Source organism: Ascaphus truei, chromosome 6 (assembly GCF_040206685.1).
Source record: "Ascaphus truei isolate aAscTru1 chromosome 6, aAscTru1.hap1, whole genome shotgun sequence".
NCBI classification, from domain to species: domain Eukaryota; kingdom Metazoa; phylum Chordata; class Amphibia; order Anura; family Ascaphidae; genus Ascaphus; species Ascaphus truei.
The window spans coordinates 114,642,624-114,667,499 of NC_134488.1; the positions used below are offsets into that span (position 1 = coordinate 114,642,624).

The 24,876-nt window shown below is 43.1% G+C and overlaps 1 protein-coding gene across 2 annotated transcripts in view; it reads right to left on the minus strand.

The window, feature by feature from the left end:
* RAP1GAP (RAP1 GTPase activating protein) overlaps positions 1-24,159 on the minus strand; it is a 217,740-nt gene extending 193,581 nt beyond the window's left edge. For both annotated transcript variants that reach the window (XM_075605863.1, XM_075605862.1), the window contains exon 1: positions 23,931-24,159. The gene's annotated coding sequence lies outside the window, so the exon portion shown is untranslated. The remainder of the gene's footprint in view (positions 1-23,930) is intronic.
* Between the last annotated feature and the right edge of the window lie 717 nt (positions 24,160-24,876).

Here is a 24,876-nt window from a genome sequence, read left to right on the forward strand (position 1 = left end):
AGAGCATCTTTAAAAAGCCCGGACGTGCTTTTTCGGCTCAGACTCAAGGGGAACACACAATTTGATTGGCTCACGGCTTCTTATAGTATTCTCTGCTTCATTCACAAAATGGAAGCAGACTGAACAGCCAATCAGTGCGTGGGAACTTTCTCAAGCAGCCAATCAGAGCCAAGCCGGGTAGAAAAGCCGCGTCAGCAGGGAATTTGAAATAGCCCAGACACATGCGCAAGCCTGCCACATCTCCCCCCCAGCTATCCCAATGCCACCCGCTGGGCAGGCGCCCCTAGGTCTGGCAGAACAAGCGGCATCCCAGAGGACTTCCATTGATCTCCGGACCTAGTACTCCGCCTTTCCCTGCTGACCAAATGCCGTTCACACCTCTGAGCATCCTCTGGCTGCTTTGAACTCCGATGGCCACAGACATACCGGGGCCTATATGGGTTTGCACGGGCAGCCTGTTTGGACATCGGTTCCGAATGTAAAACACACTGAAATACATTTTAATATACACTCTGTCTCGGGGAACCCCTTCAGCTATGTGGGACTTTAGGTGAGGATCTTGGGGTCTGAAAACTAGTAGTCTGGGAGACACGGTATGGCCCCAGTGCAACTCACCCCGGGAACCCGAAAATAGTACGAGTAAACCGGGGAGAATTATAGGGCCACCGGTAACTTTGTCCCCAGAACTCCTGCAATCAAAATGACTTGCTTTTCAAGGGGAAGTATTGCTGGGACAATGATTCCTGGGTACATTTATTGGGGACCCGGTATCGCTGGACCCCAGTCTACTAGGCACATTCTGTCAACGCAAAAACCCCCTTGATACACTAGCAATCCCTTGATGGCATGCCCGGAAAGGGAAAAACACAAGAAAATGTTTTTATTACACAAAGTACAATGTGATCATACAATGTTACTCTGGGCCCAAGAGCTAACTCTCTGGGACCCTTATATACGGAGCAGGAGTAACCAAATTTGCTTGACCATTACTATATAGCCTGGTTACCCCCTCCCATCACAGGTGGGTATAAGGAACAACTGGGAATGTGTGTGTGTGGGGGGGGAAGGGGGGATTGAGGGGCATAAGGAAGTACTGGGAATGGGGAGAAAGGGTTTAAGGAGTATAAAGGTCTTGGAAGTATAATGAGATACTGAGCCTGGAGGAGGGTATAAGGGGATAATGGAACTGGGGTGGTTATAAGGGGGTAATGCCTGGAGGGGAGTATAATAGGGTAATGGGCCTGGACAGCGAACAGCGGAGGGATGTAATGGGCCTGGGAGGCAGGGAGCATAGTGCACAGAAGCGCCGCATCGGTGGGCTTACCTGCGTCCTTCAGATGTGCCTGCTGGAGGTCCGCCCAAAAAAGGAAGGCTGATGCTTGAAGGACGGCGGTAGCCAGCAAAAGGAAGCGGGTTATACACGGTAGGGTTGATGGCAGGGTGGCCGTGCCCCTTGACTGATTGGGCCTGGGACAGCAGTCTGGACTGTCCCCCCTCTGTCAACAGCTCTTTGTGTACCTGGTTGTAGCCACTACCAGCATCACTACCAGTCTCACACTAATGAGACCTAAAATGTTGGAACAGCTGCATTTTATCCTATGGCTATGGCAGAGAAAGCTTATGGAGCCCATTGTCCTTCTGCTTAGAGCACCTACTGTAGGAGTGATCCTACAGTGATCCCACACCATGCACCAGTGGGATGTGTTTGCACTGCACTTTATAAGTGGACGCATACATCATTTAATACGTTTTCTTTTTTGCTTGGTTAATGTTTCTACATGAAACAAGGGTGGTGGGTCCCTAAGTAGCATTAGACAGTTTTTGACTCACCACTAATTTCCCCTGTAATTAAAGTAACTAAAGCAAGACAGATCCTCCTAAATCAAGAAGGAACCCGCACTCCAGAGGTCTTCATACAAATACGAAAATTCAATCCACACAAATCTTGATCTGTGTGGATTAAAATCTCTTTTTTGTATGAAGACCTCTGGAGTGCTGGTTCTTTTTTGTTTTATGAGGATCTGTCCTGCATTATAGGTCTCCCTGATGGTGGGTGATCGCTGTGCACCTGAGGCAGTTATATAGATCCATTGACCTAATATATAATCTAATATAGATCTAATATGCACCTATCCTCTTTCTTCCATTATAGTAATTAAATACAGCGAATAAAAATAATCACTTATGATTCACACGTCTCAGACAGGTCTGCAACCCTGCCTTTCCCCCATTATCTTCTAGCATACAACGCTTCCACTGCAGCTAGGGATTCTGGGAAATTACATGCAAATGAGCACACTTGCTTCAAATTCATTTTAACATGGACCCCTATAAGCGTATACCTGCCGCATTACACAGGTTAAAGAAGTGCATAGCCAGTAACCCTGCTCACAGACAGCTGTTTCAACATTTTGGGTCTCATCGGTGCAAGGCTGCTTATACTGGCTTTGCAATTTGAAGTTGTGAGAGGTTTTAACCACACATTAGTTGCTAAATAGTAATATACACAGACGCAACTTATATTTTCCGAAAGAACACAACTAGAGGAAACCTGGGATGGGAAAATTAAAATGTTGTGTGATCCTTCTACACCAGGGTGGGTGTGCATTATGAGCACAGTTTTATTATTACTAATATAGGGGTACCATTTATTGACAGAGAATACTACCAAAGTCAATCAAGGCTGACTCTGTATTTGTGGTAATACAAATCTGCCTATTGGTCCTTCCGAAACAGAAGTGTTGAATAACATTGTATGTGCAGATGTACACTATATACAATATGAGTTTTTGAGTTGATTTTCACAGGACACTTCAGGAACCATTTAATACCGTCAAATTTAGAAGTACCCATGAGTGACAGGGGCTCTGCCCTCTATCAACCAATGGTACCTGTATAGTCATAGGAATAAGCCTGTATCTGATAGACTTTGTCACTGTGACCCTTCAACTCCCCCAAATATAAATATTTGTAAAAAAAAATGTGCTTACAAAAAAAATAAAATCGGCACTCACAACCCACAGATAAAGTGTCCTCTTATCTTTGGGTTTACTCTCACAATTACAATCTTCTGATTATCACAAAGCGAAGACCACTGAGTAACCCCCTCCTTCAGCACATAGGGGTACACCCACAGAGCTCTTTCAGTGCTCATTAACTATGCGTCAAGTGCGGTTTTCAGCCGTAGCGAGCCCTTGCGTTACTATGACGAACGGTAGCGCTAATGATATTCATAGAGGCGTTCCCAACAGCTAACAGCGCTTATCCACCGAGCTCCGTTATAGATAACGCAGGGATTTAACGTTACCTTAGTCAGCTAAAGGTGGCGCTACTCGCATCCAGACCCTGAAATAGCTCTGCTACAGGGTCTGGATAAGTGTAAGACCACAGTTAGGTCTGATCTAACTATCATATTGTTATTTACAGGGTTCTTTTCCTCGCCTGTCTTCTCCTTTAATTAAAGTAAACACCTGTTCAGGGTCTGGATGGGAGTAACTCTTTGGGTAAGACAGGCTTAAACATGAAGTTAAAAATGAGATCACTAACGGCGGCGGTTCATTCTGCATATTTTTAGATTTCTGGGGGCCCGTTAAGATCAAATTGCCCTGATTTAAGGGAGCTCTGTGGACTGCCCATAGTATGATAACATGGGTACGACAACTCCTTATGATAATCAGAAATAGCGGTTTACTTACTCCCAAAATATAAACCTATTGATTTTGGAGCTTACCCTAATATTACCATCCTCGTGATCTTGGCAGGGGGTGGAAAAGATCCTGGGAATAGGATTACGGGAATAACCCCTAAAATCAAAAGAAGGCGGAACCCCCTCGTGATTTTATGGGTTTGTGTGACCACAAATGGAAAAGCAGTTACATAAAAAATAAACAATTAAATATACAGTAGAAAGAGATTTGCAGCCCCTTGCCTTTCAGATTATGGTTATTGGGGAGCAAAACCTCACAAATGCCTTTCACACAGACATACAGTACACACACACACACACACACACACATATATATATATACATACATCTGTAACCCTCCTTGCCCGTCTCTAAAGGAATTTATATCATATGGCCTATATACATGGCATTGCTCAGTCTCCCATACCTGCTCAGGGTGCTGGGTCAGTGCAGGCTGGGCGTGGATATGCAGATTCTATAATGATGGGCGCCCGGAACTTTTATAGTACAAACAAGAGCGTTAGTCACATCCATTTATAATGCTCGCCATATAACAGACAGACTTCTCTTCAGATATTAACAGGTGGCAAATAATATGATTACTCTGTGCTTTGTCCCCTGGTAGCTCTCACTCTTACACCGGGGGAGTACTTATGCTTGTTTCCCTTAGTATTGGTTAGATTGGCAATCTATAATGTCCTACCTCAGGTGGAACCATGTTGAAGGACACACACTACTCTCTGTGATCATTATCCCGCTACTGTGTATGGTATTCTTCGTCCATACATATGGGCTCTACATCATGAGGGGGAGCTATATGTCACCTCTCCTGCCCACCCCCCTTGATGATGCAGATGCCCAAATATGGTCTCTTGATGTAGAGCCATATAAGGGCATCTACATCATCCAGGGGGAAGGAAATACAGCCCTGCTTAACTTCAGCGAGCGCGCAGACATGGATCCAGACGGCAAGCAGAGGCGGCTGCAGACAGCGACTGGGCACGGCTGCGCGGCTCATCTGAAAGGGGATTAGTGGTATTTTCTCCCTGCAGACGTCCCAAAAGGATTAAAGCTGTGGGGTCCCATTCAGAAGCATGGAACCCCACAGCATCAATCCTCCCAGGCAGCTTACGGTCCTCGGGGCTGCGAGATTTGTAGCTGCAATTAAGCCGCACCGGCACAGTGACGGTCGCAGCACCGAGAACAGTAAGGCTTGCTACATCTGTATGTGCCATGGGGGGTGGGGTATTCTATTTTATGGACTCCCCCAGTGTTAATGCCTACTACTGGGGAATGCAAGTCTGTTGCCCAGCAGCAGGAAAAAAGTCTTGCTATATCTGAATATATATAATACATGATCATTATTACATTATTTTATTTGTTATTTCGTTTTTTTCTTCTCTCTCTCTCTCTCTCTCTCTCTCTCTCTCTCTCTCTCTCTCTCTCTCTCTCTCTCTCTCTCCCCCATTGTCAGTCTCTTTCTGGCTGCGTTCCTCTCTCTCTGCAGCCCTGTGGACCAGATACACTAAGCTCCATTAAGTAACGTGACCTAAAACAGTAATGGACGTTATTTTGCCGGAGGGTAACACATATCCGCAAAATGTGAATTGTAAGCAAAAACAGCGGCCCTTGTATATCTCATTAGCATAGGCCTAACGTCATGTTATTATATTATTATATATTATATATTATATTAAGTATGTCTTACTTCCATCCAGACCCTGAAAAAGAGCTTTTCTGTTGGTGATGGTGGTAATTGTGGCAATGGCGGCAATGGTAATGGTGGTGGTGGTGTTAATAGTGATGGTAAAGGTGGTGGTGGTGTTAATAGTGATGGTAAAGGTGGTGGTGATGTTACTGCACCGACACACTTTATTCGAGCAAATACCCAGTATGTACCTGGCAGATACCTGGAATGCGCCGCTCCTCACCTCTGACAAGCCCCGTTGCGTTTGCCTTCCCAGCCTGGGTTCATGCCTGGCTGATGGGCGGCTGATCTGTTAAATGATAATGATTAGGATTTAATAGGCTGCAATGCTTCGCGTGTCTACCAGATGGCATAAATTCATGAATTGTAATGCAGTATATATATATACTGTGCAGTATTGCAGCCAGCGGGAATAAAATGCTTCAATCCCTGCCTGGAAAATACCTCAATGCACTCGGGCAGAAAACAGTCACAAACCTCAATACACCCGGGTATACCCGAATTCGTGGGACTAGCCGAGCTCGAATAAAGTGTGTCGCCAGTGTAATAGTGATGATAATGGTGGTGGTATACCATTAATGGTGGTGGTGGTGTTAATTCTGATGGTAAAGGTGGTGGTATACCATTAATGGTGGTGGTGGTGTTAATTCTGATGGTAATGGTGGTGGTATACCATTAATGGTAATGGTAATGGTGGTGGTGGTGGTGCAGGAGGAGAGATACCTGATAACACAGCTTTGATACTGGGCTAAGTTAAATCCTTTGAATATACTTCGCATATTTAGATTAGCTTATTTCCCAGGTTATCTCACCACGTGTTGTATAAAGGAGAGTTTCTGGAGGTATAAAAGTCGATGGGTACCCTACTAGAATAGCAAAGCCCCCCCATCCCCCCCTACCCCTCCTTCCCTGAGCTGTAATGTAACATGATTGTATCAGTTTACATTTCAGATAATGATTATTTTCGGAGTTCTTTTGTTATGAGATGTACCTGTTCTCTTTATTACAATGTCACTTGCTCCCTTTTGGTGGCTATAATATTGCTAGGTCTGAGGTGGTGCAAACGTATCTGACAAACCAATCTAAAAGAACAAGTTTCTTGTAACTGACACAACCACAAAAGTGAAGGAAAATCCGTTTGATAGCCTTTCCATTAACCTGATACAAAGCCCCGCAGAATTCAATAGCTAATTAAAATGTGTCCCTCTATCCTCCTGTCCTTTAGCTTTTAGTGATGATGTTCTGTAAAAAGATGGTTAGCTAATCTGTGGGGAATTTCAACACACATTAGTACTTTACTTTAGTCACCTCCAACAGAGTAAATATAAGATAAAATACCAGTAGTCATTGCTCTTCTCCTTTGCTATTAAAGCCGACATACAGTATTAATATCAGTAAGATTTGGGGATTCAACTTCTGGACCTCTAACTCAGATGTGCTCAACTCCAGTCCTCAAGCCCCCCCCAACAGGTCAGGTTTTCAGGATATCCCAGCTTCAGCACAGGTGGCTCAATCAGAGGGTCGGTCAAAGACTGAGACTCTGAATGAGCCACCTGTGCTGAAGCAGGGACTCATTATGCCACCTGTGCTGAAGCTGGTATATCCTAAAAACTTGACCTGTTGGGGGGAGGGGAGGGTAGAGCCTGACCTGGAGTTGAGCACCCCTGCTCTAACTGACCACAAGCCCCCCAACAAAGTACTATGTTGGCCCTGCATCATTTTTTTTCATTTGTTCCTCCCACATTTCTTGGATAAAATGATTTTGCATTGTATGGTGTGATATTGCTTTTTTTTGCTATAGTAATTCTTTTTATTTGCTTGCACCAGACAATGACCAACAGATAACCTATGCAGTGGTAGTAACTATATATACTGTAAAAATGGAAAGCATAGGGATGTAGGGAAGTAGCTAATTCACAACCCAGTGTTGCCAACATCAACCTGAGGCAAACCCCTTCCATCTCCCCAGATACCTCCCAACATTAGATTTAAGTTGTTGAGTATATGTTTTTTAGGGCAGTGATTAATTCTCTATAACACACAGGTCAACATACTCTGTCAGTACTAGTATTCAAGATTGTGTCAGTGGATTTCTTTGACTCACTTGTCATTTGACCATTTTATGGTATTTTAATGGGTTTCAAATTGGAAAATAAATATACATGGCATTAGTGGGTTACTTTCTACATCTTCATTTGGTGACTATAAAAAGGGTGGTATATTAAAGTCTCCATGGTGCAATAGGCAACACCATATTCATTACCAATATCCCACAGATAGCAATAATATTTTTATAACAAGCCTATCACTATTTGTGTGATAAGAACCCTTGTTACATGACCTATATTGTAGGGGTGTATCTCTCATGATTATGGTGTTTTGTGGTGTGGAGGAGTTAATGAATTGAGAGCTGGACACAATGTGTATGATGTTATGGAATGTTGCTGGGATGTAACAATTTTTCTTTCATGCTAAAACACTACAGTAATTCTGTATCCCACGGCCCTACAGGCCGACTCCATACAGCAGAGGGAGTTGGGGGAATTGAATGACCCCTTTGTTCCACAAACAAGAGGCTCTTACTTCCCCCGGCACACTGTCAGAGATTCCAGAGCTTCATCCGAGTCTTTTTTGTTGGCCAGCACTAAACTACAAAGCTGGGTGCAGAGGCAGAGAGGGCACCAGTGTGTCACTTCCAGTGTGTAGAGTAAGTGAAGGCACTTGCAGGTGTGTGCCTTCATGAGTGAAATGCTTCACTGCTTTCATCCAGAGGGACTTTACACATGTAATCCATAAGACCACAACTGTCAATGTCTATAATATTAATAAGCCAGATAATATCACCCACAGGCTGCAGTACTAATGGTGCCTAACTGAGTTCCCAGTACAACACAACCTTTAGAAGATGTTATATTAGTTTAGTAATGCACTGGTCTGTCCCCTGTTGAAGAAAGTGGGTTTAGATGTTGATGTTCTCGCCAACTATTGTCCAATCTCCCCATGTTAGGAAAGGTGTTTGAGAGGGTAGTTTTCACAGAGCTGGAAGATTGTCTAAAAGGGCTGACTTATTCAACCCCATGCAGTCGGCCGTGTTCTGTGTAGCGGATGACATATTGATAGCCATAAAAAGGGGCTGTATTTCTGCCCTTGTGATGTTGGATCTCTCAGCGGCCTTCGACACTATTGATCATGGGGTGCTGGTGCACCGCCTGAGGGACCTAGCTGGTATCTGTGGGACAGCATTATAATGGGTTACTTTGTTACTGCAGGGTCAGACCCAGCAAGTGGCTATGGGGTCCTATGTGTCACTGGTGGAATCTGTCCCCTTTGGTCCCTTAAGGATCAGTGCTGTCACTGCTCCTGTTCAACGTGTATGTAAGATGACTGGCAATATCATCTGGAAGCATGGTCTGAAGTTTCACCAGTATGCTGATGACACCCACATCTATGTTTCTTTCCAGGGCTGCTAAGGGACGGCTGTTGCCACACTGATGGCGTGTCTAAACGTGGTGACGGAATGAATGGAGATTAATCAGCTGAAGAGCAATCCCAACAAGACTGAACTAATGATTATGGGTTTGGCAAGACGCCTGATTATGGGGTGGGGTTTTTGCGAGCTTACCCTAATCAATGGTGTACAGCCACTGCCAGTGTCCCAGGTTTGTAAACCTCTTCATCTTCTTTGACCAGGGTCTCAAAATACGAGCCTAATTGGCCTCAGTTGTTGTCTGTTTTTTTGTTATGTGAGGCCGTTTCTGAGCTTGCGTCCACTCCTATCATCATGGACTTTGAGTCACTAGTCCATGCCTTTGTGTCTACACAGTTGGACTACGGGAAGGCCTTATATGCAAGACTACCGGTGTGCCTGATGCGGAGGCTCCAGCTTGTGCAGAATGCTGCAGCTTGGATGCTGAGACATGTTTCTCGCTTTGAGTATATTACTCCCATCTCATGCAATCTTCACTGGTGCCCAGTGATCTTCTGGGTTCAGTTCAAGTTGGCCATAATGGCCTTTAAAACCTTGCAAGGTCAAGGTCCTGCCTATCTGCAGTCTTGTTTGAAGCTGTGGAGGGATACTTGCTATGAATTCAAGTCCTCAGGGGGAGTCCGCCTCTCCGTGACAAGGGTACTGCACCCTACACTGGGTGGGCCTTCTCATGTGCAGCTTCAGAGGTGTGAAACTTGCTGTAGGTGTATATCTACTTTACCACTGTTTCGGGCTCAGGGTAAGGCCGTGCTCATGGTGGCAGCGCGGGTCCGCGCTACCGTGTGCACCCCTGTGTGCACTCCTGCAGCCCCAGCGATCTGTGGACTTCGATGCAGAAGATTGGGGAGGCGATCGGAGGCATGGAGGGGCATGGAGGGGCATGGCGGGGGAGTGGTGATCGCGTCACAGATGTGTCATGAAACTGGTTCACCCTCATTGGCTCATTGGCTGACGTCACGCGACTGAAGCCCAAAATAACACATTTAATTGCCTGGCCAAAATGTACAGGTAGTAGCCCCGATGCGCTACATAGCTGCCAGGGGCAGCGGGCACTTGAGGAACTGCAATAGGAAAACAGGTAAGAGTTCTGGACATGCGTGCGCACACAAGCGCGTGCACGTAGCGACGCCGCCACCATGAACACAACCCAAGACTTACCTCTTCCTTCTGGCTTTCCCTGTCTAACAAAACAATTTTATATAATTTTCATTGGTTTAACTGTAAAGTATTGCGATGCACCCATCAGTGGAGACGAGTTTTTCCTAAAAAAAATAAATGATGATGAATAAGTGTCTCAATCTTTATCCACCTGTTATTTTCATTAGGATTTGGTTTAATAAACATAAGGTCTATGCGATTAAATAAGAAATATGTTTTTGCTCATTCAAAGCAGGAGCCAGGAAGCACAGCTAAATTCAAAACCTTTATCAAGTGATTGAAAGATAGGAAACATGTTCTGTATATAGGAAGAGAAACATCAAAGGTGCCAAAAGCCACACTTTCTGCATAAATAAGTGATGACATCAACATGTCACAAAGGCTGCTGCTTGACTCATGTTGTTTCATCTATCTTGGTGCAACATAAACCATGCAAACTTTGAGACAGAGGACTGTTCTTGGTATTTAATATGTAGCCATAGGTCACATTCATTCATTTAATACATATTTACTGTTGCATTTTCCTTGCTCAATATTGTGTAATGGTTTATTTAATGTTAAAACCGTGAATTAAAATATATATATATATTTACAGTGGTGTGAAAAAGAAAGTACACCCTCTTTGAATTCTATGGTTTTACATATCAGGACATAATAACGATCATCTGTTCCTTAGCAGGTCTTAAAATGAGGTCAATACAACTTCAGATGAACAACAACACGTGACATATTACACTGTCATGATTTATTTAACAAAAATAAAACCAAAATGGAGAAGCCATGTGTGAAAAATCAAGAACACCTTATGATCCAATAGCTTGTACAACCACCTTTAGCAGCAATAACTTGAAGTAATCGTTTTCTGTATGACTTTATCAGTCTCTCACATCGTTGTGGAGGAATTTTGGACCACTCTTCTTTACAACGTTGCTTCAGTTCATTGAGGTTTGTGGGCATTTGTTTATGCACAGCTCTCTTAAGGTCCAGCCACAGCATTTCAATTGGGTTGAGGTCTGGACTTTGACTGGGCCACTGAAACACCTGTCTTTTTCAGCCATTCTGTTGTAGATTTGCTGGTGTACTTGGGATCATTGTCCTGTTGCATGACCCAATTTTGGCCAAGCTTTAGCTGTCGGACAGATGGCCTCACATTTGACTCTAGAATACTTTGGTTTACAGAGGAGTACATGGTCGACTCAATTACTGCAAGGTTCCCAGGTCCTGTGGCTGCAAAACAAGCCCAAATTATCACCCCTCCACCACCGTGCTTGACAGTTGGTATGAGGTGTTTGTGCTGATATGTTGTGTTTGGTTTTTGCCAAACGTGGCGCTGTGCATTATAGCCAAACATCTCCACTTTGGTCTCGTCATCCAAAGGATATTGTTCCAGAAGTCTTGTTGTTTGTTCAGATGCAACTTTGCAAACCTAAGCCGTGCTGCCATGTTCTTTTTAGAGAGAAGAGGCTTTCTCCTGGCAACCCTTCCAAACGAACCATACTTGTTCAGTCTTTTTCTAATTGTACTGTCATGAACTTTAACATTTAACATGCTAATTGAGGCCTGTAGAGGCTGAGATGTAACTCTTGGGTATTTTCCAGTTCTCTGAGCATTGCACAGTCTGACCTTGGGGTGAATTTGCTGGGATGTCCACTCCTAGGAAGATTGGCAACTGTCTTGAATGTTTTCCACTTTTGAATAATCTTTCTCACTGTAGAATGATGGACTTTAAATTGTTTGGAAATGGACTTATAACCCTTCCCAGATTGATGGGCCGCAGCAATTGCTTCTCTAAGATCATTGCTGATGTCTTTCCTCCTTGGCATTGTGTTAACACACACCTGAATGCTTCAGACCAGCAAACTACTAAGGCTTCGGCTTTTATAGAGGTGGTCACACTTGCTGATGATCAATTAATCAAGGGCATTTCATGAGCAGCACCTGTCTGCTACTTAGCATCTTAATTCCTATGGAAGCAGTAAGGGTGTATTTAGTTTTTCACACATAGCTTCTCCATTTTGGCTTTATTTTTGTTAAATAAATCATGACACAGTGTTTTTCTCCCTTTCTATTCTGTTTTTCCAGTTGGAGTCCTGCATCCCCCATACTACGAAGATAATTTCTATAATTGTCAGATTCAATATTTAAGATAATAGATGCTTTGCAAATTCTTATCTGTCTGAAGATCATTCATGCCTCATATCCTGTAAATACAGAATACCTTGTATTCCACTTCTCTGTAAGTATTGATTTTTTTCACTCTACCTCATTGCTTCCTATTTTGTTCCCTCGCTCTTTCCACCAGTGCTTTTATCCCTTCTCTCACGTGTCCACCCCCCATTTCCTTTCTGCCCTCCCTTTATCATTCCCTCTCTCCATCCTTCCATTTCTCTCTCTCGTTCGGCCCATCTGCTTCTCTGTTTCTGCCCTCTCTCTATTTGTCTCTTTCCCTATACTTGAATATTTTATCTGCGGTATATTTAATCTCCTTACATTTCTTCCACTCCTTTCAGTCTCTACATCTCTCTATATCATTTGAACAATTTCATTTGCCTAATGCCATTTCAATTTGACATCCACTTTCTATCCATTTTGTCTTTCATAAGACAGTGTTGTGTTGTCCCTGCGTAAACTCTAAAGCTCGACCAATAAGACTCCAGCTTTGCATCCTCAAAGTAGAAATCTACAGCATTGAGAATCAAAGTACTGATTGTAATGAGGATGTGTGCAGTCTGAGTGATACGGTATGACACTTACAGAAGAAATTGAATAGTTCTGTAATCAAAACATCATTGTTGACACATTTACCACAGTTATCTGTCTTTTCCCGTTTCCCCTTCCTCTCTTCTCCATCCATTTGCCCTTATCTGTTCACCCCCACCATTTAACCCTACATCTCATCTTTCTTTCTCTCTTTGTTCCCATGAACATTTCTTCCAGTGTGACTGCATTGCCATGCTATGGAGAAAGGTATTAGCTGTCAACATGCCATGCATGCCTGCCATGTGTTTGGGGAATCTATTGGACTTGTTGAGTCCCTTTCAGCTACAGAGACAGGAAACACATGACAGTAATGAAGTGAAGGCTGGCGTTACCATTTTATTGCAAATCAGCATGTACTGGCAGTTATGAAAGGCATTAACTAGTGTTAAGCCAGACATGCATCAGGCCATTGCTATCTGGCACCATCTGCTGGAGCATAGCAACTTGTAGCTATCGTGGATTCAGAACCATGGATAGAGCGCTTTCTCCCCAAACCTTTGCATGTAATTCTCTGATAGATGTTACTGTACTCTGCAGCTGAAAGTGCTCGCTCCCAAAGAAAATTATTTCAGAAATAGATATAAAAGTGCAGCCGGCTTACCTATTTATCTAACTGATATGACCAACATTTACGGACTGTCTGTCAGAGATGGGCGAATACACCCAAATCCGTTTTCCCAGATTTTCTCTGTTGTTACCCCCTAAATCCGTTTTGCGGTGTAAAATCCGCAAATGGATTGGTTTAAATCCGCACAGATTCATAAAAATCCATCCACGGGTTGTATCCGATGGCGGATTAATTCGTAAGAATCCGCCAACGGATTGCTGTATCCGCGGATTGGATTCTACAAATCCGTCCACGAATTGCGGAATTCACAGAGTGTATTGGTAACAATAATTTTAAAAATCCGCAAACCGCGAATCGCCCTTTATGATACAGTATTGATCCGCTGAAATCCACGAACCAAAGAAACCGGACAATCCCCTGCGGATCCAAATTCGCAAAAAAAAAAATGTGCCCATCTCTACTGCCCACCATGCTTGGAAATAAGTGTTTCAGTTCACCAGCAAGTATTGGAACGGAAAACATTTTTTTATTGCTGTGTATGACACTTCCCTTTAAAACTGTAAGCTCTGAGGAGCAAGAAGGGACATCTTTACCTAATATATCAGGATGTTGTAATGTGATATCTTTGTATGTTATAGTATTATTGTATGTATGCACCGCTTGTACTACAGTATTCTGCAGCATATGGGGACACCTTATTATAAAATAGGAAAATAATACTATTCCTATTAATTACCTTCATGTCACGAGCTAGGCATTGCATTTACCTTCAACGGAGTAAATATGAGTGGAATGTATCTTAATTACACCTTTACTGCTGTACATTTCTGTGAGCAAGAGTCGCCAGAATGTGACATTTGGTTGTGGCCATCTCGCCGCGACTAATTCTCCGCCAGCGTTCGCCATAGAGGGATCCCATACTGCAGCCGCTCTGCTGTTGGACGCTACGCCTCCGGCTGCTACACCAAGGTAAATTAGTTTATGGGTTAATTTAGTGGTTAGGGTAGGGGTTTAGGGTGTGGGGTTTTAGGGTGAGGGGGTTAAGGGTTTGGGGTTGGGGTAGCGTTAGTATTATTGGTTAAGATTAGGGGGTTTTAGGGTAAAGGGTAAGGCTATAGACTTACATTGCTGGCGAAGTGGTCGGCGGCAAGAGATTCCGGCGGCGAGGGGAGTAGTGGTTTAAACACCGTCGGAGATTTGTCACGGCAAAACATCCGTGAATAAATGTCCTAAACCGAGAGTCACTAAAGGTAAATATAGCTGCGTTCAAATGTGGTGGTGTTAAAACTTAGTGGTGATATTTTTGGGAAGTAATGCCATATTTACTAAGAATTACTTATACATAAATGGGTAGAGATATTCATGTCATATGCATACTGTACACCAAAATGGTGTTAAATCAGAGTTAAACAGCCCTAGTAATACAATAAAACAATAACTCATGGAAATCAGCTTTAATCAGCACTAGAGATGCAATTGTGCAGGCGTGGAAGAGATCACTCTTCTCTATTATAGTGTTATGTAATAGAATTTGGTACAAAATCCTATGATGGATAATAATTTAACCAATTTGATGTAGGAGGCTACAAATGCATTGCAACGGAATGCCTTCAGGAACCAAAGGGTTTAACATACAACATAAAAACACTACAAAAAAAAAGCATTCCATCACTATTAAACAGAAATAGCTGTGTTAGTCCATTTGCGATAGTGCAGAGTAAATCAGTACTTCAGTATTAGGTGGTACCTTTTGTATTTGCATTAACAATTGATATTATAGGACAAGCTTTCGAGAGTTCTCCTCTCTTCCTCAGGTCAGCGATACTGATTTACAGAAACGTCATGAGTTTAACACAAATGTAGGACGCAAGATAACAATCTAAGGCAGATGAGATAGAGAAGGAATGGGAGAGGGAATAGTAAATGAACAGACAGGGCAATAAATGGATGACAGGGACAGTGAGAAATGTGGAGAGTATGTAGGACCATATATCCATCAGTAGTGTGCTGGGGAGGGTTGCAGGGGGGAGAAGGGGATATACAGTATTGTAAAATTAACAGAGCGGCAGGGAGAAACATTACAGAGAATTCGATAGTGTGTAAGAAACCACATATCAGTATTACGTTCTCTTGATTTAGTGTCAAAGAGCATTATCATTTCAAGTTGAAATGTTTTCAGTTCTTGAATGCTTTTAAACATTCCTTCGATGATTTTTCTTTTTAAATGATTTATGGAATGATCTGGCTGTGAGAAGTAATGTCCCACTGGAGTGCAGTATCTTCCTGTATCATGTGGTATCACCAGTATCATGGTGTGTTATTGTGTGTCTGTGTACATTCATTCTGGTTTGAAGTTTTTAGCGGATTTCAACAATGTAGCATTCTTGGTCACATTTGCTGCATTAAATCCTATATTCCACAGTCCTGGATGTGCAGCAGTATGATCCTTTAACATTGAGTGTTCTATGTTTGTGACTGGCTGTGGGATCTTGGCATATATGTTTGCAGAGTTTTCAGTGTATGATTTTGCATGGTCTTGTGCAATTTTCAGCGTCCTTGAGTTCGTTATGAACTTTTATGTTTCTAACTTCTGTCTGAGGTTTGGCGGTTGCCGGAATGCAAGGACTGGAGGTTTTGGGAACATGTCTTTTAATATGTCATCCTCTGTCAGCATAGGTTGCAGATCTTTATTTTATTTATTTATTTTATTTATTTATAAAATATTTTACCAGGAAGTAATACATTGAGAGTTACCTCTCGTTTTCAAGTATGTCCTGGGCACAGAGTTAAGACAAATAATACATGGTTACAAATACAGTTACATAAATGAACAGGGTATACATTATATACAAGACATTGCATGCACAGTTAAAAAAAATATATATTATAGGCGAATGAAACAGTTACAGACCAGATTAAAATGTGAGACAGCCTTAGATTTGAAAGAACTTAAACTGGTGGTGGATGTGAGAGTCTCTGGTAGGTGACCACTAGTGATATGCGTGTGGTTGTTTCTTTATTTTGGAGTAGGTTTTCTCATGGGGGTTTTAGTACAGATGTGATAGTTTTGGTAATAGTCTTTGGCTTGTAACCCTTCTGTCTGAATGATTCTTTAGAGTGAGAGCTCATGCAGTGATATCTTATAGCCTGGCTGTGTATGATAACTCATTTAGTATGAGTGGGATGAAGCTGGACCTATGGAGGTAACTACGTCCGTCTGTGTTTTTTCTGTATACAGATGTGTGTAGCCTGCCATTCTTCATTGTTACTGTTGTATCCAGAAAGCTCATTAGGTTTGCCAATAATCTAATTTGAGTTTAATTGATGGATGGAATTAATTGAAGGGCTCATGAAATTGTTTTAGATTGTCTTCAGCCTCTGTCCATATCATAAATAGATCATCCATGTACACTGGCGACACACTTTATTCGAGCTCGGCTAGTCCCACGAATTCGGGTATACCCGGGTGTATTGAGGTTTGTGACTGTTTTCTGCCCGAGTGCATTGAGGTATTTTCCAAGCAGGGATTGAAGCATTTTATTCCTGCTGGCTGCAATACTGCACAGTATATATATATATACTGCATTACAATTCATGAATTTATGCCATCTGGTAGACACGCGAAGCATTGCAGCCTATTAAATCCTAATCATTATCATTTAACAGATCAGCCGCCCGTCAGCCAGGCATGAACCCAGGCTGGGAAGGCAAACACAACGGGGCTTGTCAGAGGTGAGGAGCAGCGCATTCCAGGTATCTGCCAGGTACATACTGGGTATTTGCTCGAATAAAGTGTGTCGGTGCAGTATCCATAATATTTGTAAGGTTTGTGGATGCATGTGATTAGGAACCCCTGTTCAAGATTTGCCATAAAAAGATTGACATATTGCAGTGCCATCCTTGTTCCCATTGCAGTCCCCTTTAATTGTAGTTATATTTCCTTGTTGAAGCTGAAGTAGTTGTGTGTGAGGATGTATTCTATCAGTTTGGTAATTACTTCAGCACGGTATTTCTGATCCAGGGGAGATGTTGCAAGGAATTTCAAGCATGCCTTCATGCCATCCTTGTGGAGGATGCTACTGTACAGGAATGGATTACCCTGTATGTTTATTTACTATCCCCTCTGCCATTCCTTCTCTACCTCATCTGCCTTAGATTGTTATCTGTGTAATCTGTGTAAATTAGTATTGCGAACCTGAGGAAGAGAGGAGAACTCTTGAAATCTAGAGTGAATCTAGGCCTGGGAATCCTTTTTCTGGACTTAACGTGTCACATCTGTTGTGGCCTTCCTCTGCACTGAAGAAGATTCAGAAAATGAAAAACCTTGAGTGCATACGGTTCAAATTCAAAGATATATCTCCAAAACAGATCCAGTAGACAACACTAAACCAAACAGAGCTCCACTTGTGCAGTCTTCTCAGAATAACTTCCCTGCATCACACAGACAGCTGACAGGGGTGAAACTGGCATGGTTCCTGGGCACAAAGACTTCCAACCATGTTCACTGCATGGAACTTAAATGCAGCTAAAAACAACACCTGATGCTCATCTCTTTAAATGTGACAGACAAGCTGGTTAATCTTTTCTTGACAGAGGGATGTTGTGGGCTGAGCAGCAGATAACAATCTTTTATGTATGGTAATGGTAGTCAGAGGTGCCTATCTGTTTCAAGGTGCCACCACTCTTAGTAGAGCTCACAATCCAGTGTGCATTCTAATTATATAATGTGTATAAAATCTGAATAGATTAGTTAACCTATTCCATATCAGGTCAAAATCATGGCCGACTTCATAATGATGCTATAGGTGACACTGCACCGAGCCCCATGATTACAGAGGATGCGCTCTCTCCCACAACAATTAAACTGATTGCCGGGGGAGAGTGTTGGGATAACAGTCTTACCTTCTACTCCCGGCATCTCAGCTCCTCCTGGCATCTCCCCCTATCATTCTGGCTCCACGACGTCAAATGGTGTTGCGTTTCCATGACAACGGGAAGCCATGTGACGTCATGGCGCCATGCAGCGCCACGTTGCCATGACAATGGGACACCCTGTGGCATCCTGTTGTCATGGCAACGTAATGCCATTTGACATCGCGGAACCATAATGAGAGGACCATGTAAAGGGAGATGCCGGGAGGAGATGCCGCCAGCCACCAGATGCTGCCAGAGAAGTTAAGAACCGAGGCCCCACACATGTCACTGCACCGAGCCCTAGAAACTCTTTTTAGGGGTCACTTCATGATATAGTTATTGATGAGATTGAGACGAGAAGTGGGTTGAATATCTATGTTGAGTTACAGTATGTAGAAGTGGGTGCATACCACATTCAAACGTAGCTGATTTGTAATGATGGGATGAGATTGGAGAGTTTTTAAATGATTGGCAGATCCACAGAGTTCCGTTAAGGTACCCTAAGTTAGCATCACGTTATGCCAAACGTGCATCTTCACAGCTGAATAACTTAACGCTAAGGCATGTTTCCCTCCGGAAAGGGCATTTTATTATCTATAAGGGATGTTAGGAATAAGGATATACAAAAAAGGTGTTCAACCTAACGCCGATCCACAAAGGTCTGTTCGGGTTAATCAGGACTTAACATACATGGATGGCCATCTCCAGTCCTCAAGGGCCACCAATAGGCCAGGTTTTCAGGATATCCCCGCTTCAGCACAGGTGGCTCAATGAGTGGCTCAGTCCTTTTGAATGAACCACTGATTGAGCCAACTGTGCTGACGCAGGGACATTCTGAAAACCAGACCTATTGGTGGCCTTTGAAGACTGGAGTTGGCCACCCATGGGTTAATATCTTTAGCATATGTAGCAGCCAGAAAATGGAGAAGAGTGCCAAAAAAGGAACATAATTAGTTTGCCAATGCTAATTATAATATCAATTCAGATTGTGTCTGGTTTCAGAGCCTGCATCACTGAAATACAATTCCACACCAAGTCCCCTGCCACGAAGCTGATTATACTGCAGTTAACTTCGCACCATACTACACACACACACACTTCTGTTTGTGCACTGGAAGCACACTTAATATTCTCAACTATGATTCGTTTATTTAGTACATTTAGGCAGAAATTTACTAAGTGATGCTATGTTATAAGACACGTTGTAGCGCCAGAAGACACCTGACAACCCATTCAAGTAAAGTTGTCTTATGGCATAGCACTAGTAAATATGGGTGTTATTTAGTACACTGCGTTTCCGTGTTTTGAATATGAGTTCGGTCTATAATGAGATTGTAGAAAAGGTAAGAAATAATACGGACACTTCTGTTTCTTTATCACATTGTCACATGGAGCAGTAGTGTTGTTTGTAGAAATGATTTAAGGAATGTTTTCATGGTAAAGCCCTTGCCCCGTGCAGTGGAATCTGGAACTGATGTGTAATGAGCTTAGTTCAGCATAATGTCTTCTTTAGTTTCCAAAGACTAATATCTTTGCTATAGATATAAGTTGTATTGCTCTGCCATATACAGAGCTGACAAGAAATATATAGGTCTTAGAACTCGTGCAACATTAAGGCCAGGTTTACTAAACAGTGTTGTGCCTTAGCGTTCCTTCCAGCACATTTCATTGAATGGGATGTAATGTGTCTACTGGCATCAAAGCGGTCTTATCAAATACAAGTAGCACTATTTAAAAATTATGGGCCCCAGTGTCTACTACTTATTCCCATGCCATACTGTACTGTATATAGACCTTTTACCATCATCCAAATACCTAAACAACACCCCAGTTACCATTGATTCTTGGTAACACTGTTTAAATGAGCCCATCATGTGGCCAGTAACACCATTCTGATACGTACTTAAAGAAAGCTGCATGAGACACTTTTTAGGCACAGAAGTCCTAGATCTGATTCAGCTGCGCTGTATGAACAGACATAAAGCAAACCTGGCACAAATTGTGCCGGTTTAGCATCGTTTGCATTCTTGGAACAAAACATTCCCTTGGGTTTCAGCATACAATATGATACAGCTGATAATTCAGACACAATGGCAAGGTGATATAGGTTTCACAATAGGACATAGAATGTGTGCATTAATGCATGTGCACACATCCTACAATGGTTCTACATGGCAATGTAACCACAGAGAATCATAATTCATCTCTAAAGCACACATTGTACCTAAGAATGTACTTTTGAAATCAGGTTGCAAAGGAAGAGCAATAAGGTTATGGTGGGTTCCAACAAAAAACACACAATACATAAAGCATTATACATATGTAGCCCCCATTCCCTATGCCTGAGGGATCTATGCGGGCAACTATGCGTGCTGCTGTACCTGTTTGCTAACAGGAGGCCTAAGCCTCCGCCGCTGGGAGCCTGGGGTGAGCTCTTCCTCCTTGCATGCAGCGCCTCCACCTATGAGGGATCCCAGTGTTGGCGGGATAACCCCTCACAGGAACCGATACACAGTAAAGAATAATACACCACACACTGTATATAACTAAGGTTTACTGTACAAACATACTAACACAGATAACATATAAAAACTGTACCCACAGTATGAACCCAGTGCCCCAACATGTGGTGGTTACCCCAAAGTACTGAGGGTGCTGTGGCACCAATACTCCTGGTGTCCTGTCCCAGCAATTTCCACCCAAATGTGAGGTAGTGCCACCCCCTGTGGATGTAGGTGCATGTTGGGTACCTGCCTGGGTACTCCAGTACCCAGGTGCTGCTTGTTGCGATGGGTTGGAGCGGGTCCCACGTAGCGGGGCCTCCAACACAAATCCCCTCTCTCCTTCGGGTTCTGATCCTCCGCGTGAGGTGAGCTTCAGCTGGAGGGTTTCACCTGAATGTTCTGGGGTACTGCGGCCTGATCCCAGGTTGCAGAGCACCGCGTGGCCGTCCGGTCACCGGTGCAGAAATATCAGTAAGGGGAAGAGTCCCTATCTGGGTACTTCCCTGCAACACTCCTCTACTATGGCTCAGGGCCTAAATGGGGACTGAGGGACAAGATCTAGGCCAAGAAGCACTGCTCCCTGGACACTACCTTCCTCTTTGCCTCCTCCGTCCACACTGGCACGCATTCTCCCTGCACACGGAGGATATACTGTTTTCCCACTTGCTACAATCCTATTGGCTGAGCAGTCCCATGTGGTACCGTCCCTCCCTCTAGGGATTCTGGGACTTCTATTTCCGCGGCTGCATATGCGGAGCCATCATAAGATGGCCGTCGCGCTATTCCCGCAAAGCATTCTGGGGTTTGAGTCTCTATGGGCTTTTGAAGCCATTTAAAGATGGCCTCTCATCCAGTCGCAACTGCGCATGCGCGGCAGTCTGAAGCATCCGCCACCAACTCTCCCCACTCGGTCGGAGCTCCGACGGGCAACCACGCAGTTCCCCCTCACAGGAGGTAAGGAGGGGGACTCTGCTAGACATAATATAGACTTGAGTGCATATTTACATGCCTGGGACCTGAGATATAGGCATCACAGAGTTGCTACACAGGATTCTGGGTACTGCCATGTAAATAGAGAACAAGGCACCTGTCAGCCAAGCAGGAATAGCACAGACAAAGGCAGTGAGATGCCCAGAAAACACACATTAATTTCTTCCCTTTATTCCTGGAATTTATTTATTTTCTGTCAATGGGCATTGTTGATTTTCTAAATACAGAAACTACACATTGCCAACCAAACATGCATTATTATACAGAACAGTTTATTGCTGGAAATATTGTGGAGATCACGTTGGAGAAGGCACTGTGCATATTTGGAATGTTCTCTCTGCTCAGCAATAATACATGGCGGTATATGTGATTCAAAAGCTAATTACTGTAGGTCACTGTCTGTTAATTGGTGTGCTCTTAGTTACAATTAGCGGAATCAATTGTGCTTGGGTTGCATATTCATTTAGCCATGTGCTCCCTTATACATGAAGCTGAAAGATACACACAAAGAAGATATGTTATATCATCCTATAGCACAGGGGTTCCCCTATGGCAGGAGTACCACAAGTTGTACACATGATCCACCAAATGATTCATCAATGTGCCTGTGCCTTCTAAACTTTACAGGAAAGGAGAGGCAAAGATAAAACAGGCACAACATGAATGCCAAGGGATTTAATTGCAATAATTAAGGCACAAAGGTAGATTGCTTTAGTATGTATACACCACAAATATAAATAGCAAGAACAAATAATTTCGTTAAAGGTTTGCTCACAATGTATATGCATCTAGTCATTTTTGTGAATTATGTGCCAACTCAAAGAAAATTGAACAAGCAAAAGATGTCCACTTGCTTGTGTCACTTTGTCTAAATGAGCTTGGAGAAGCTATCCCTGAACATGTCCATTGGCCCATAATCTTGATATCGGTGGCAAAAAAACACTCTAACACTCACATTCCTGTTCTATTTTAATTTCCTCGCCATGTGAAATGTAAGACAGTTTCATACATTTGGTGCAAATGTTTAACTACAGAATAGTATTCCACCTGAGACCTGGCCTGACCATGTACTGTAAATCCTATGCTCCATATTGACAATCTCCAAATCGGAAGATGATACTCACAGGGCAAGGCTGGAGGAAACACAATTATAGCTCCAAGAGATGCAGGTTTACAATGATGCTTTGTGTCAATTGTGCTTCCAAATGACCTTGATACATCCCCCTTTCTATGATGTTTGAGAGGCTGTAATAGACTTGAGCAACCTTTGTGTGACAAGTGAATGCACTTGAGTGTTTCTGTGTTTATAAACAAAGCACTGGAGGAGACTGCTGAGAACAATAGTTAGTGCGACAAATCCAGCAGACCCATCACTTGGGTTTACACATCACTATGTGGCAATGAGAAGCTCCTCTACAGACCCCTAGGGGGGCAGATTCCCCCAAAATAGGTGCTGTTTTCTTCTCCTTTCACAGTTATTCCCAGGCAATAAGGCAGACGGGAGTTGGACTACTACCAGCCTGTTCTTCCCTGATAATCGCCCAATTCCTGGGTGCATGTTGCCCTATAAAAGGAACACTGTCACTTCCTAAACATATTTGTGCCCATTCCATAACGCATATCTGCTTGCAGTCCCTGTGCAAGACCCCCACAAAGAGCCATAACCTACACACAGCTAGAGAGTGTAAACCCTATACACTGCAGAGAGAGACTACAATATAAGAACCAAATGTATGAAAGTAAGGAATGGGTGGAGGGAATCCCAAACCCAAAGAGCTTACAATCTAATTGCTTTGGTGAGAGACATACAGAGAAAGCAGGAGAACATTTCAGTGTATAATTAGGAATTGTAGTGTTTAGCGGAGCACCTCATTAAGGACATAATTATTTTAAGTTCATTAGAACATCAGATCTTTACCCTTTTTTTTGTCAGTGACATTGCGATTTTAGTTAACATTTCATTACAAATAGGGTTACCCTTTTCTTTTCCCAAGTTGTATTATTTAATATCCTTGTACAGTTTTTATTGCTGGTATCGTCTTAATCAGAGGGTTAGAGGGTCATTGGGGACAAAGACTGGGGGAGACGTCTCCTTAATCCTAAACTATAAAGCAAGCAGCCATGCAAAGAGAAGTGAATGTACAGTAGACACTCACCAGAGTCCAGTGTATGGAGGAGACAGGCAGCTAATCCCACAGTCCGGATCTCTGATACCTACACCCTATTAAGAGGCATCACTGCAATCCAGCTCATACACAGCAGCATGCTCCTCTATTGTTCATCTGCCTCCTTCTTTGCCATGTCTGAGAAGCTCTGGCAGGGATCGCTGCAGGGGGATGCAGAGCTTGCAAGAAGATGCTAAGCCTGCCAGGGGGATGCAGAAGCTACCACTGCTGCAGCAGCTCTAGCAAACACAGAGGGAGATAGACAGAGACAGGAGAAATCGCACCGTCACATGGGCCATTCCAGGATACATCTGAGCTCTGCCATTGGAACAAATAGGCTGGATCTTCACCCCTTCATTGCTGGATACAGCTGAAGAGCAATGGTGATGCAGTTCTCTGTTGTAGATGAAACGAGCTGCAGAGTATTTACAACAGAACTGTAGATCAAGGATGTTAAGAATACAGTGATGGATAGCCAGGGGGAGCAGTAAAGTGTGCTTTAACCATTCACCCCACTGCCTTACAGAAGGATGCCGGCCATAGCTCCAGGGCCCATCTTTCTGTCAGAGAACCCCCAGGCCATTTGCTCCTCAATTACACTGCTAGAGAGACTTGTAAAGAATACATCCTCACCTTGTCTGCCAGTTAAAGAAGCTTGCAGAGTATTGCAGAGTATTGCAGAGTATTGCAGAGTATTGCAGAGCGCCCATTCTACTGATAAAGTAACCACAAACACTACTTAACTCATATTATTGTAGCATTCTTCCTCCAACTAAAAAAGACACAGCTACATTGTAAATGTTCCTGTTATAGAAATAGTACACGATTGATGGATTTTTTTTCATGATGTAAGTGCTCAGGATAAAAAAGATAAGTAAAAATAATTTGCAGAAAAAACATGACCAATTAGAACTAAACCTTTAACCACCATTGTTTA